Below are 13855 nucleotides of genomic sequence, written 5' to 3' on the forward strand. Positions count from 1 at the left end.
GCTATGTGTTTTAATATTTAGAACTGTATTAAATCATGTTCTTAACTGCTTTGCATGTTTTTATGTTGTGGAGGTGGAAAAACATTCTGTCACACTGCGGTCTTTTGAGTAGTTCTCTCCAGCCATCTTCAAAGGAACTACTCCGACGTTTCAGAACCACCGTTTGAGACCGATCATGTGCAAGTGTCGAGATATTTATTTGTGTTTCTCTCATTTAAGATCCAGGCTGGAAACGTCATGGGAGGAGATGCAAGACAAAGGGAATCTGCAGCCTTAATACCTACGTCTATCAATGACAGCTACTGGTTATGTCCCCAAATGTTTTACGAACCTTATGTGCATTATTTTTAAATTCTATTTTATAGATTTCTCATTACTGCTGCTATTTGTGGCTGTCTGTGAAAACACTAGGTATATAATTAGTCAGAGAAAGAGTACTGCACACCATATACAGCTCTATTGATATACAGATTACCTCCAAAACATGGAAAGTTGATGGTTCTTCGTGTAGTAAGAGGACATTCCGACAAGCCTCTTACATGTGCCCTTATATCATTTATTGGGATCAAAAGTGCATACTTTGTTTTCCAAGTTACCAATGCAAAAAATGAAGGTTGAATTGACATATGTACTGATTATAACATTAAAAACAGGAACACTGGTAATAAAGCATTTCTCTGTTTAATAATTAACATGGTGGCAATGTATTCATATGTTTATGTTGACCAAAGTTAAATAAAATCAAATAATGTTAATTTGCATTATGCCTCCATTAATTTAAACAGGTGAAATGAGTCTGATGGTATACTGTAGATGTCTATTCAGTAAGTTGAGGTGTTCAGAGAAAATTGTGGAATGATTTCAAATGCAGCAGGTAGCCTTGCGATTAAGAACTTTGCTGGTTCAAATCCTGAGACTAGGTGAAAAATCTGTCAATGTGCCCTTGAACAAGGCACTTAACCTGAATTGCTCACTCTGGCTAAGAGTGTCTGCTAAATAACTCAAACATACATTGTACTTTTTCAGTACTCATTTAAGTAATTTCTCAAAGAACATTAGTGAAGGAAATATTTCACAATTAATATTCATTCACATGAATCATTCCCTTGAGCATAACAATCAGGCAAACCACAAACTCGACATGCAAAAGATAATGAGATAAACATGAATGCCGATTGGCAGCCGTCAATATAAAACAACATTCTAAATACTGCGAGGAACAGGGCAGCACAAAGCAGTTCCTGATTCAAGGCATTTCTGGGAGAAAGAAGCAGTACAAAGCATTCACCAAGGTGAAGATAAGATTTGAGGCAATCAGCTAAAATGGAGAATGTTACATCAACCCCTTTTCCCTTGATTCTGAAGTTGTCCCATTTTAAGGCATGCCAGCTGTATGATTCCGAAGTTGTCTCATTTGAAGGCATGCCAGCTGTATGAGTCACAACAGGGGTGACTGGTGTCAGAACGCAGCATCAGCATCAGTAGGCGCTGAGACGTCTCCCAATGTATATCCTGAGAAGACAGAATAGAAAGGTCATTTAAAAAGGTTCATTTGATTGAAGTAAAAATTCATCATGGCTGCAAATTTAAACCACCAGAATACTTTTTTATTTATTGTTATTTTTAATGGCTGCTGGATAATTTCATATGTGTTCGTAGGCATACAATTGAGCGGATGCTGCGCAGGTACACTGATTTGCAAACCAAATGGATGGTCTAGCGCAGTGGTTCCCAAACTATTTATAGTCCTGTACCCCTTCAAAGATTCAACCTCCAGCTGTGTACCCTCTTGCACCAGGGTCAGCGCACTCTCAAATGTTGTTTTTTGCCATCATTGTAAGCCTGCCACACACACATTATACAATACATTCATTACATATAGGAATGGTGTTTTAACCCAGCGTGTGAGAAGTGACAAAGCGCTCTTTTAGGACCAGGGCACAAATAATAATGATATATAATTTTGCTCTTTATTTAGCCCTCTTACATATAAAACCTTATTCGTTCATCAAAAATCGTGAATAACTCACCACAGCTTAATGAGAAGGGTGTGCTTGAAAGGATGCACATAACTCTGCAATGTTGGGTTGTATTGGAGAGAGTCTCAGTCTTAAATAATTTCCCACACACAGTCTGTGCCTGTATTTCGTTTTCATGCTAGTGACGGCCTAGAATCCACTCTCAAATAAGTACATGGTTGCAAAAGACATCAGTGTCTTAACACTGCGATTTTCCAAGGCAGGTTACTCTGAGCGCAGCCCTATCCAGAAATCTGGCAATGGCTTCTGATTAAATAACATTTTCACATAACCGCTTGTTGCAATTTCGATAAGGCTCTCTTGTTCAGATATCGGTAAATGGACTGGAGGCAGCGTATGACAGGGATATTGAATATAGTTGCGGAGAGTCCCTGTAAATCCTAGATTCAGATCATTCAGGCAAGAAAAAACATCACCCAGATAGGCCAATCGTGTGAGAAACACATCATCATGCAAGCGGTCAGACAAGTGAAAATCATGGTCAGTAAAAATAACTTTAAGCTCGTCTCTAATTGTTTTTTTAAACGTGTCAATACTTTCCCCCTTGATAACCGGCGCACTTCTGTATGCGTTGGTTGCTGCCCATATCATTGCGTAATGCATAAAATACACGAGAGTTCAGGGGCCTTGCTTTAACAAAGTTAACCATTTTCACCGTACAGTCGTGGCCAAAAGTTTTGAGAATGACACAAATATCAAGTTTCACAAAGTCTGCTGACTCAGTTTGTATGATGGCAATTTGCATACACTCCAGAATGTTCTGAAAAGTGATCAGATGAATTGCAATTAATTGCAAAGTCCCCCTTTGCCATGCAAATGAACTGAATTCCCCCCAAAATGTCCACTGCATTTCAGCCCTGCCACAAAAGGACCAGCTGACATCATGTCAGTGATTCTCTCGTTAACACAGGTGTGAGGTGTGAGTGTTGACGAGGACAAGGCTGGAGATCACTCTGTCATGCTGATTGAGTTCGAATAACAGATTGGAAGCTTCAAAAGGAGAGTGGTGCTTGGAATCATTGTTCTTCCTCTGTCAACCATAGTTACCAGCAAGGAAACACGTGCCGTCATCATTGCTTTGCACAAAAAGGGCTTCACAGGCAAAGATATTGCTGCCAGTAAGATTGCACCTATAAATCAACCATTTATCAGATCATCAAGAACTTCAAGGAGAGCGGTTCAATTGTTGTGAAGAAGGCTTCAGGGCACCCAAGAAAGTCCAGCAAGTGCCAGGACCGTCTCCTAAAGTTGATTCAGCTGCGGGATCGGGGCACCACCAGTACAGAGCTAGCTCAGGAATGGCAGCAGGCAGGTGTGAGTGCATCTGCATGCACAGTGAGGCGAAGACTTTAGGAGGATAGCCTGGTGTCAAGAAGGGCAGCAAAGAAGCCACTTCTCTCCAGGAAAAACATCAGGAACATCAGGGACATTACAATTTTGCCTAAGAACACAGCCATGAATAAAGAATGGAACCCAACACATCCTCCGAGAGCAACTTCTCTCAACCATCCAGGAACAGTTTGGTGATGAACAATGCCTTTTCCAGCATGATGGAGCACCTTGCCATAAGGAAAAAGTGATAACTAAGTGGCTCGGGGAACAAAACATTGATATTTTGGGTCCATGGCCAGGAAACTCCCCAGATCTTAATCCCATTGAGAACTTGTGGTCAATCCTCAAGAGGCGGGTGGTCAAACAAAAAACAACTAATTCTGACAAACTCCAAGCATTGATTATGCAAGAATGGGCTGCCATCAGTCAGGATGTGGCCCGAAGTTAATTGACAGCATGCCAGGGCGGATTGCAGAGGTCTTGAAAAAGATGGGTCAACACTACAAATGTTGACTCTTTGCATCAACTTCATGTATTTGTCAATAAAAGCCTTTGACACTTATGAAATGCTTCTTATTATACTTCAGTATTCCATAGTAACATCTGACAAAAATATCTAAAGACACTGAAGCAGCAAACTTTGTGGAAATTAATATTTGAGTCATTCCCAAAACTTTTAGCCACGACTGTAGTATCCAAAACGTCTTTCAAGCCGTCAGTCATTCCCTTGGCAGCAAGAGCCTCTTGATGGATGCTGCAATGCACACAAGTGGCATCGGGAGCAACTGCTTGCACGTGCCTTACCATTCCACTGTGTCTCCCTTTCATGGTTTTTGCGCCATCAGTACAGGTACCAACACATCTTGACCACCAAAGCCCATTTGATGTCACAAAGCCATCCAGTACTTTAAAAATATCCTCTCATGATGTCCTGGATGTCTTCCTTAATTGACCCCCCATAAAGGTAACGGTCATATACCAGGAGTTGTGCCAGGCCCACCATGTCTGTTGACTCATCCAGCTGTAACACATAGAATTCACTGGCTTGTATGTGGAGCAGTAATTGTTTCAAAACTTCTCCTGCCATGTCACTGATGCGTTGGGAAACAGTGTTGTTTGATGAAGACAACGTCTGTATAGTTTTTTGGGCCTTTTCCCCCAGCATTGTCCCTGCCATATCCACGGCAGCAGGAAGAATGAAGTCCTCCACACTAGTATGGGGCTTGCCTGTCCTATCCAGTCGGTAGCTCACTATATAAGATTCTTCTTGCCCCTTCTTATTAATGGAATCTGTTGCTTTTACACATGTCTTACTACTCGATAGTCATTTTTATTCTCGCTCAAAAACCTCCCGTGGCTTATTTTTCAAATGGTTTTGTTTAGTTTCTAAATGTCTGCTTAAGGGTGAAGGTTTCCCGCGAGAGAGTAACAGTTAATGTGATTGGATGTTCATTATTTGACTAGGCTACCTGTATTTGACATTGTGGTGTCCTGGCTAAATTCCCAATCTGGCCCTCAAACCATCACGGTCACCTAATAATCCCCAGTTTACAATTGACTCATTCATCGCTTTCCTCTCCCCTTTAACTATTCCCCAGGTTGTTGCTGCAAATGAGAACATGTTCTCAGTCAACTTACCTGGTAAAATAACAAATAAATACAGTTTTTTGCCTTAAAAACACTAGCCCTAGGTAGAACCTAATTTAGCTTTAACCCTAGCCCTAGGTAAAACTTATTTTAGTCTTAACCCTAACCCTGAACAGAGAGTATTAGTACTATTTTAGTAATAGTATGTTAGTAAATACCATTATAGTATTAAATAACATTTGTTATTTTTGTATCAAAACCTATGTAAGCATTTGCTGTTTTATTAATTAGTTATTTTGTGGTATGTATTATTGCAAGGAAGAACACTTGATAACAACCCACATTTGATTGTATTTTATATTTCAAATACGGCTTGAACTGTTCGTGACCTAATAATCTCTATGTGAAAGTCAAGTAAATTGTCGTGGGAGAGTTGGGACTGGTTTTAGACGGATCTCTGCAATTAATAAGACAAAATACACTATCCCTCAACTGCATCGCCAATGACTTTATGGTCTGCTGTGAAACAATAACCTTTAATTGCTAAATATTTCCAATAGATGGCAGCATAACACCATGATCAGCAAGTTATAGCCAACAAGCACCAATATGATTGACATAAAATAGCATGCAACCAAAGACTTTTTGTCCCATGATTTTCCAAAAACGGTACTTCATTACTTTACAGTTACACACACACACACACACACACACACACACACACACACACACACACACACACACACACACACACACACACACACACACACACACACACACACACACACACACACACACACACACACACACACATTCAAACATTTGGGGTTATTTAGAAATGTCCTTGTTTTTTAAAGAAAAGCACATTTTTTGCCATTAAAATAACATCAAATTGATCAGAGATACAGTGTAGACATTGTTATTGTTGTAAATTCCTATTGTAGCTGGAAATGGCTGATTTTTATGGAATATCTACATAGGCGTACAGAGGCCCATTATCAGCAACCATCACTTCTGTGTTTCAATGACACGTTGTGTTAGCTAATCCAAGTTTCTAATTTTAAAAGGATAACTGATCATTAGAAAACCATTTTGCAATTATGTTAGCACAGCTGAAAACTGTGTTCTGATTAAAGAAGCAATATGCAGTGGGAAGAACAAGTATTTGATACACTGCCGATTTTGCAGGTTTTCCTACTTACAAAGCATGTAGAGGTCTGTAATTTGTATCATATGTACACTTCAACTGTGAGAGATGGAATATAAAACAAAAATCCAGAAATTCACATTGTATGATTTTTAAGTAATTAATTTGCATTGTATTGCATGACATAAGTATTTGATCACCTACCAACCAGTAAGAATTCCGGCTCTCACAGACCTGTTAGTTTTTCTTTAAGAAGCCCTCCTGTTCTCCACTCATTACCTGTATTAACTGCACCTGTTTGAACTTGTTACCTGTATAAAAGACACCTGTCCACACACTCAATGAAACAGTCTCCAACCTCTCCACAATGGCCAAGACCTGAGAGCTGTGTAAGGACATCAGGGGTAAAATTGTAGAGGCTCCATGCAAGATCTCACCTCGTGGGGCATCAATGATCATGAGGAAGGTGAGGGATCAGCCCAGAATTAAACGGCAGGACCTGGTCAATGACCTGAAGAGAGCTGGGACCACAGTCTCAAAGAAAACCATTAGTAACACACTACGACGTCATGGATTAAAATACGGCAGCGCACGCAAGGTCCCACTGCTCAAGCCAGCGCATGTCCAGGCCCATCTGAAGTTTGCCAATGACCATCTGGATGATCCAGAGGAGGAATGGGAGAAGGTCATGCGGTCTGATGAGACAAAAAAATAGCTTTTTTGGTCTAAACACCACTCACCGTGTTTGGAGGAAGAAGAAGGATGAGTACAACCCCAAGAACACTATCCCAACTGTGAAGCATGGAGGAGGAAACATCATTCTTTGGGGATGCTTTTCTGCAAAGGGGACAGGATGACTGCACCGTATTGAGGGGAGGATGGATGGGGCCATGTATCGCAAGATTTTGGCCAACAACCTCCTTCCCTCAGTAAGAGCATTGAAGATGGGTCGTGGCTGGGTCTTCCAGCATGACAACGACCCGAAACACACAGCCAGGGCAACTAAGGAGTGGCTCCGTAAGAAGCATCTCAAGGTCCTGGAGTGGCCTAGCCAGTCTCCAGACCTGAACCCAATAGAAAATCTTTGAAGGGGGCTGAAAGTCCGTACTGCCCAGCGACAGCCCCGAAACCTGAAGGATCTGGAGAAGGTCTGTATGGAGGAGTGGGCCAAAATCCCTGCTGCAGTGTGTGCAAACCTGGTCAAGAACTACAGGAAACGTATGATCTCTGTAATTGCAAACAAAGGTTTCTGTACCAAATATTAAGTTCTGCTTTTCTGATGTATCAAATACTTACGTCATGCAATAAAATGCAAATTAATTACTTAAAAATCATACAATGTGAATTTCTGGATTTTTGTTTTAGATTCCGTCTCTCACAGTTGAAGTGTACCTATGATACAAATTTACCATCCTCTACATGCTTTGTAAGTAGGAAAACCTGCAAAATCAGCAGTCTATCAAATAATTGTTCTCCCCAACTGTAACGGGCCATCTTTAGACTCGTTGAGTATTTGTTAGACTCTATTATTGACTGTATTTTTTGTTAATTCCATGTGTAACTCTGTGTTGTTGTATTGTGTCGAATTGCTATGCTTTATCTTAGCCAGGTCGCAGTTGCAAATGAGAACTTGTTCTCAACTAGCCTACCTGGTTAAATAAATGGCTAGAAACAAAGAACTTGCTTCTGAAACTCGTCAGTCTATTTCTTGTTCTGAGAAATTAAGGCTATTCCATGCGCGAAATTGCCAAGAAACTGAAGATCTCGTACAACGCTGTGTACTACTACCTTCACAGAACTGTCAGTTGAGGACTTGTGAGGCATCTGTTTCTCAAACTAGACACTCTAATGTACTTGTCCTCTTGCTCAGTTGTGCACCGGGGCTTCCCACTTCTCTTTCTATTCTAGCTAACACAATGTGTCATTGTAACACAGGAGTGATGGTGGCCGATAATGGGCCTCTGTACGCCTATGTAGATATTCCATTATAAAAATCAGCCGTTTCCAGCTACAATAGTAATTTACAACATTAACTATGTCTACACTGTGTTTTTGATCAATTTGATGTTATTTTAATAAACACTTGCTTTTCTTTCAAAAACAAGGACATTTCTAAGTGACCCCAAACTTTTGAACGTTAGTGTACGTGTACAGTAGGTAGGGGTAAAGTGACTATGCATAGATAATAAACAGCGGGTAGAAGCAGCATAAAAAAGGGGTCAATGCAAATAGTCCAGGTAGCCATTTGAGTAACTAAATGTGCTTTTCCTAAAAATGTGAAAGAAATAAAACTGTTTTTGCTTTGTCATTGTGGACTACTGTGTGTAGATTGATGAAGGAGGGGGGGGGGGGTGACAATGTAATACATTTTATAATTGCTCCAGTTTCAACTGTTCTGCCTTATTATTATTTGACCATGCTGGTAATTTATGAACATTTGAACATCTTGGCCATGTTCTGTTATAATCTCCACCCGGCACAGCCAGAAGAGGACTGGCCACCCCACATATGCTCTCTCTAATTCTCTCTTTCTTTCTCTCTCTCGGAGGACCTGAGCCCTAGGACCATGCCCCAGGACTACCTGACATGATGACTCCTTGCTGTCCCCAGTCCACCTGACCGTGCTGCTGCTCCAGTTTCAACTGTTCTGCCTTATTATTATTCGACCATGCTGGTCATTTATGAACATTTGAACATCTTGGCCATGTTCTGTTATAATCTCCACCCCGCACAGCCAGAAGAGGACTGGCTACCCCACATAGCCTGGTTCCTCTCTAGGTTTCTTCCTAGGTTTTGGCCTTTCTAGGGAGTTTTTCCTAGCCACCGTGCTTCTACACCTGCATTGATTGCTGTTTGGGGTTTTAGGCTGGGTTTCTGTACAGCACTTTGAGATATCAGCTGATGTACGAAGGGCTATATAAATACATTTGATTTGATTTGAACAAAATGTGAAATAAGTCAAGGGTTCTGAATACTTTCCGAATGCACTGTAAGGACACTTGGCACCAGAGGTGCGGTTGTTTACTTTCTTCATGAGTTGTTATTTTTCAGTTTCGTCCTAAGAACTGATTGTAGTGGTAAAATAAAAGTTTGACATTTTTTGGTGCCATTTAGGGGAAATTGAATTCTTTGCATCACTTTAGTCAGAAGACGGTTCATTTCAATGAATTTGCTGTGGCCTCATGCTTGTGTTCCAGCTCAGCCAACATTCTTTAGCCGTTTTTCAGACCTTGATTGTCCAGCCTGTCTTTCTTGATCCCAACTCAGGTAAGCCAAAACAACGCCCGTTATTCAGAGGGGCGTTCTATGCGTCCAGGCTACTTTTGGCGGTAGGAGGTGGAGATAGGGTATCCACAGGAAAGTGTTGTTTGTCAGACTTTTTGCGGCGCCGGTACTAGGTTCTGTCACTTCTATTTTCAATCTGGTGACACACTGCACAATAATGCAAACAACAGCCAAATGTAATCAACTGAACAGCACGTTTCATAGCAATCAGCTATTAGTGTTTGCCTTTCGGTTAGTCTCAGCAATATTGTGTTTGACACATGCAAATTGCATCAGTATCGGAAAAAAACCGGATACAACATATATACTATACAGACCATCATACTGAAGTTCAGGTTGATAACACTACTCTGTGGATATTTTGTCTCACATCCCTACTGGCAAAAAGGACCAAGCACACGGACGACCGGTAAAGTACCACTTCAGCATTCTGACTCTGTGGAGGTCGTGAGAGGAAACGTTCCTAATCCAAACGCTAATTTCTGCCCGACATAGAATTTTAACAATGCAATTCAACGTCGGGTCTTCAGCCTAGTTAGCAAGTGACATATAATTAGATATTAGCTAATAGGATCTCTGTGTGGCCATCTGGCAAAACAGCTTTGTTGATTTTAGCTTGCTAACAGGTCACATGACCAAGGAGCTATTGAAATGTAACATTTTGGAAGATTCATGTAAAATCTTGTGAGATGAAAATGGACAAACTAAAGGGTGTGCAATGTGTAGGCCCACTGACTGTGCATTCGGGAACCCTGTTTGAGTCCAGTAGGTCACATGACCAAGGAGCTATTGAAATGAGAAAGTTTGAAAAATGTATGTAAAAACGCGAGAGATGAAAATGGACAAACTAAAGGATGTGCAATGTGTAGGCCCACTGAACCTTGTTTGAAGTCAGTAGGTCACACGACAAAGGAGCTATTGAAATGGGAAAGTCTGAAACATGTATGTAAAACCGTGTGAATTGAAAGTGGACAAATCAAAGGGTGTGCAATAACAGAAGGGTGGGTAGTCAGTGGACATTCTGAACTTTGAGTCAAGTAGGTCACATGACCAAGGAGCTTTTGAAATTCGAATGTAAAAAAAGTTTGTACTTTGTTTACGGTCCATAACTAATTCAACTATGAATACAAAATCATGCTTACATTACCACGTGTTTGTTAGCTTTGGAAAGCAAATTAATGTCCAAATCGTGAAAATAAGACCTGTGCAACTTTTCCAACAACATGACACTTATTTGGAGTATGTGGCTCAAGTGGTTTGAAAGCTATTGAGGTTTGAATGTCCGAATATCCGCCGAATATTCAACTTGAAACTTTCTTTACCTCTGTAAGTTATGAGCAACTCTAGGCAGCAGGAAAACGATTTATTGTAATTGCCTAGTAACTGATGGGCTGTCATTTATGAACATCACACATATGCTGCTCATGTGTACAGTACAAACGAATAATTTTATAACTGACCTAAGATATACCACTGCATGTTGTTAACGATGGGAGAAAATTAATCATAGTGCCTGGGCAGAACAAGCAAGGTGGGCAGAGCCAACACAAAGTAGTGAGATCCTATTGGTGCGTTATAGCATGTATTTGCATATTTCCGATAGGGAACGCCGACTCTGAAGTGCGCCTGTGTAATAATCAAGGAGGTGTATAAACCCTGGATGATTTCCTTTAGGGAGTTGTCTTGGAGACACCGTCCAGCCATCTTGGTACTCCTCAATTGTAAAAAAGATTTAGGAAGCTATAGAAATTCATTTATTAACATCTACATTAGTTTTTGACACGTTTATTCTATTACCGACACCTTAATGCATATTTTTAAATTATATTATGTGAGCTAAACATACAACATTAAAAACGTTTCCTTAAGGTATTTTCTATTGTATTTGTGAGTACTAATGTTACTGTCCCCACTACAAAAAAATAATAATACTTAAATGAATGTAATTATGTCCTTTAATTGAAATACTATAGAATTCCATTCATTTAGTACTTAGATAAATAAATGTAAAAACATTAATTAAAAAAAATCATATGAAGGACTGCTCCTACTAGGGAGTGCCAATATGGCCAACCGGTAGCTTCATAAGCTCTCGATGGTGAATACATAGGACAACAATCCAGGGCTTTTATACTTCATTGGCAATAATTCAATTTGCCCTTGCACTCCTGCTAAAGAATGCCTTTATAAAAAAAACTTGGGCAAAGGCTTAAGTCTACAAAAAGTTGTCCACTCTGTTCATACTGATTCTAGTTTTGGAAACCGAAAACTGTATTATTTAATTGATGAGAAAATGTGTAGAATGTCAGCCAAATCCATCTCGCTCCATCTTCGACCACTGCTGGGTCACTTGGGCTCCCTCTCATCACCATATTTGGCAGTGAGTGGCAGCGGCAGAATGCTTCACATTTATACATCAAGTGAAATATCTGGCTCGTTGTTCTATCTATGGTACAAACTTGAGTCACCACTGTAGCGCCACAAATAAGGTTGTTTATTAATTAATTAACTCCTTAGGAAAAGCATTGTGAGCAATGATGTCTATGGTGAAATATGCAGTTACTTTTTTTGGTCAAATATTCTTATTAGAGAAATAAATACTCAGAGAAGAATGTCACTTCTTTTCATGTCTCTTCGGAGGAGCTCATAGAGATACTTTTAATTAACAGATTCACAAGTTATAGTTATATAAATAGTTGAATCCCTATATCTGGAAAAGAGAGAGAACATTGCCATATTATCCTTGAAAGCAGTTCAGTAGTTTGTCTCTCTGCAGATGGCAGCGAAGGTCGATATGGTAAAGTTCTTTCCTGGTCTCTCTCTCTCTCTCTTTCTCTTTCTCTTTCTCTTTCTCTTTCTCTTTCTCTTTCTCTTTCTCTCTCTCTCTGAGTGTGCTGTTTAATAACCGCAACCATATTAGTCTGGCTTATTGGTCTCTTGAAAATTGGCTTTTTGTTTAAATTTATGTCATGAATGGACAGATAATGTACTTTGCATTCGAAAGGCTCTGGAATAAAGACAAACTTCATTTGAATAATTTGTGAACAGTGGTGGTGTTCTCTAATGCTAGGAGGATAGGTAATATAAGGAGCTGTCATAACAATTATATGCCAGCTACCTCAAGGTACTGGATCTTGGCAGGATAAGTCGGTTGAAGTTGGGCTTTTTGCTTATTGTGAGGACTATTTTGTTACAAATTGCCCCCAGATCAAAGCTGTCAGCATCGATAGCCATTTTAATGTATACTTGCTTTGATTGAAATTAAATTAAACCAGGTAATTAAATATAGCTTCAAACAATGGGAAACATTTCATAATGCAAATACTGTCCCTTTGGAATGAGAAGGTATACACTGGATCATTTGAATCCATTTATAGAAATATATCTTTCAATTCTCTCTGGGTGAAAATAAGATAGTAAGATGGATCCTTCAAGGTAATTCATTAGTTGGTCTGCAGATGGCATTGAAGGTCCTGGATATATATATCCAAGTGCTGCTGAGATAAATATATATATATATATATATATATATATATATATATATATATTTATCTCAGCAGCACTTGGATTGGTGTCTGTGCCCTCAACTTGCAGCAGGCAGACAAGTCTGCTGTCACTCAGTCAGAATGGGGATTTTATTTTTTCCCTACTCTTTCCCATAGTCAAGGGAAGTAGAGGTGCTGATAGTGCTGCAGCACTCCCTGAAATATATATATATATATTTTTTTATTGAGTTACAGTTCATATAAGGAAATCGGTCAATTTAAATGAATTAATTAGGCCCTAATCTATTGATTTCACATGACTGGGAATACAGGTATGCATTTGTTGGACACATATACCTTTACATGTATGGGCCTCACAATGGGACTCTGGATCTCGTCACGGTATCCCTGTGCATTGAAATTTCCATTGATAAAATACAATTGTGTCCGTTGTCCGTAGTTTACGCCTGCCCATACCATAACCCCACCGCCACCATGGGGGCACTCTGTTCACAACTTTGACATCAGCAAACTGCTTGCCCACACAATGCCATATAATAGGTCTGCGGTTGTGAGGCTGGTTGGACGTACTGACAAATTCTATAAAACTACATTGCTTATGGTAAAGAAATTAACATAAAATTATCTGGCAACAGCTCTGGTGGACATTCTTGCAGTCAGCATGCCAATTGCACGCTCCCTCAACTTGAGACATCTGTGGCATTGTGTTGTGTGATAACTGCATATTTTAGAGTGGCCTTTTATTGTCCCCAGCACAAGGTGCACCTGTGTAATGATCATGTTGTTTAATTAGCTTCTTGATATGCTACACCTGTTAGGTGGATTTCTGGGATCTTTTTGTTAGCTCATGAAACAAACATGGGACCAACACTTTACATGTTGCATTTATATTTTTGCTCAGTGTATATAATGAGCACCCAGATGCTGTGTAGGCAACACAATAATATCAGACAGAGACA

The 13855-nt window shown here is 39.9% G+C and overlaps 1 protein-coding gene across 1 annotated transcript in view; it reads left to right on the top strand.

Annotated features, from left to right (window-relative positions):
- The first annotated feature begins 9773 nt into the window (after nt 1-9773).
- LOC118400118 (survival of motor neuron-related-splicing factor 30-like) overlaps nt 9774-13855 on the top strand; it is a 40455-nt gene continuing 36373 nt past the window's right edge. Inside the window, exon 1 of the mRNA XM_035796647.2 lies at nt 9774-9799. The gene's annotated coding sequence lies outside the window, so the exon portion shown is untranslated. The remainder of the gene's footprint in view (nt 9800-13855) is intronic.

The sequence above is a fragment of the Oncorhynchus keta genome, chromosome 2, assembly GCF_023373465.1.
Source record: "Oncorhynchus keta strain PuntledgeMale-10-30-2019 chromosome 2, Oket_V2, whole genome shotgun sequence".
Classification (NCBI taxonomy): domain Eukaryota; kingdom Metazoa; phylum Chordata; class Actinopteri; order Salmoniformes; family Salmonidae; genus Oncorhynchus; species Oncorhynchus keta.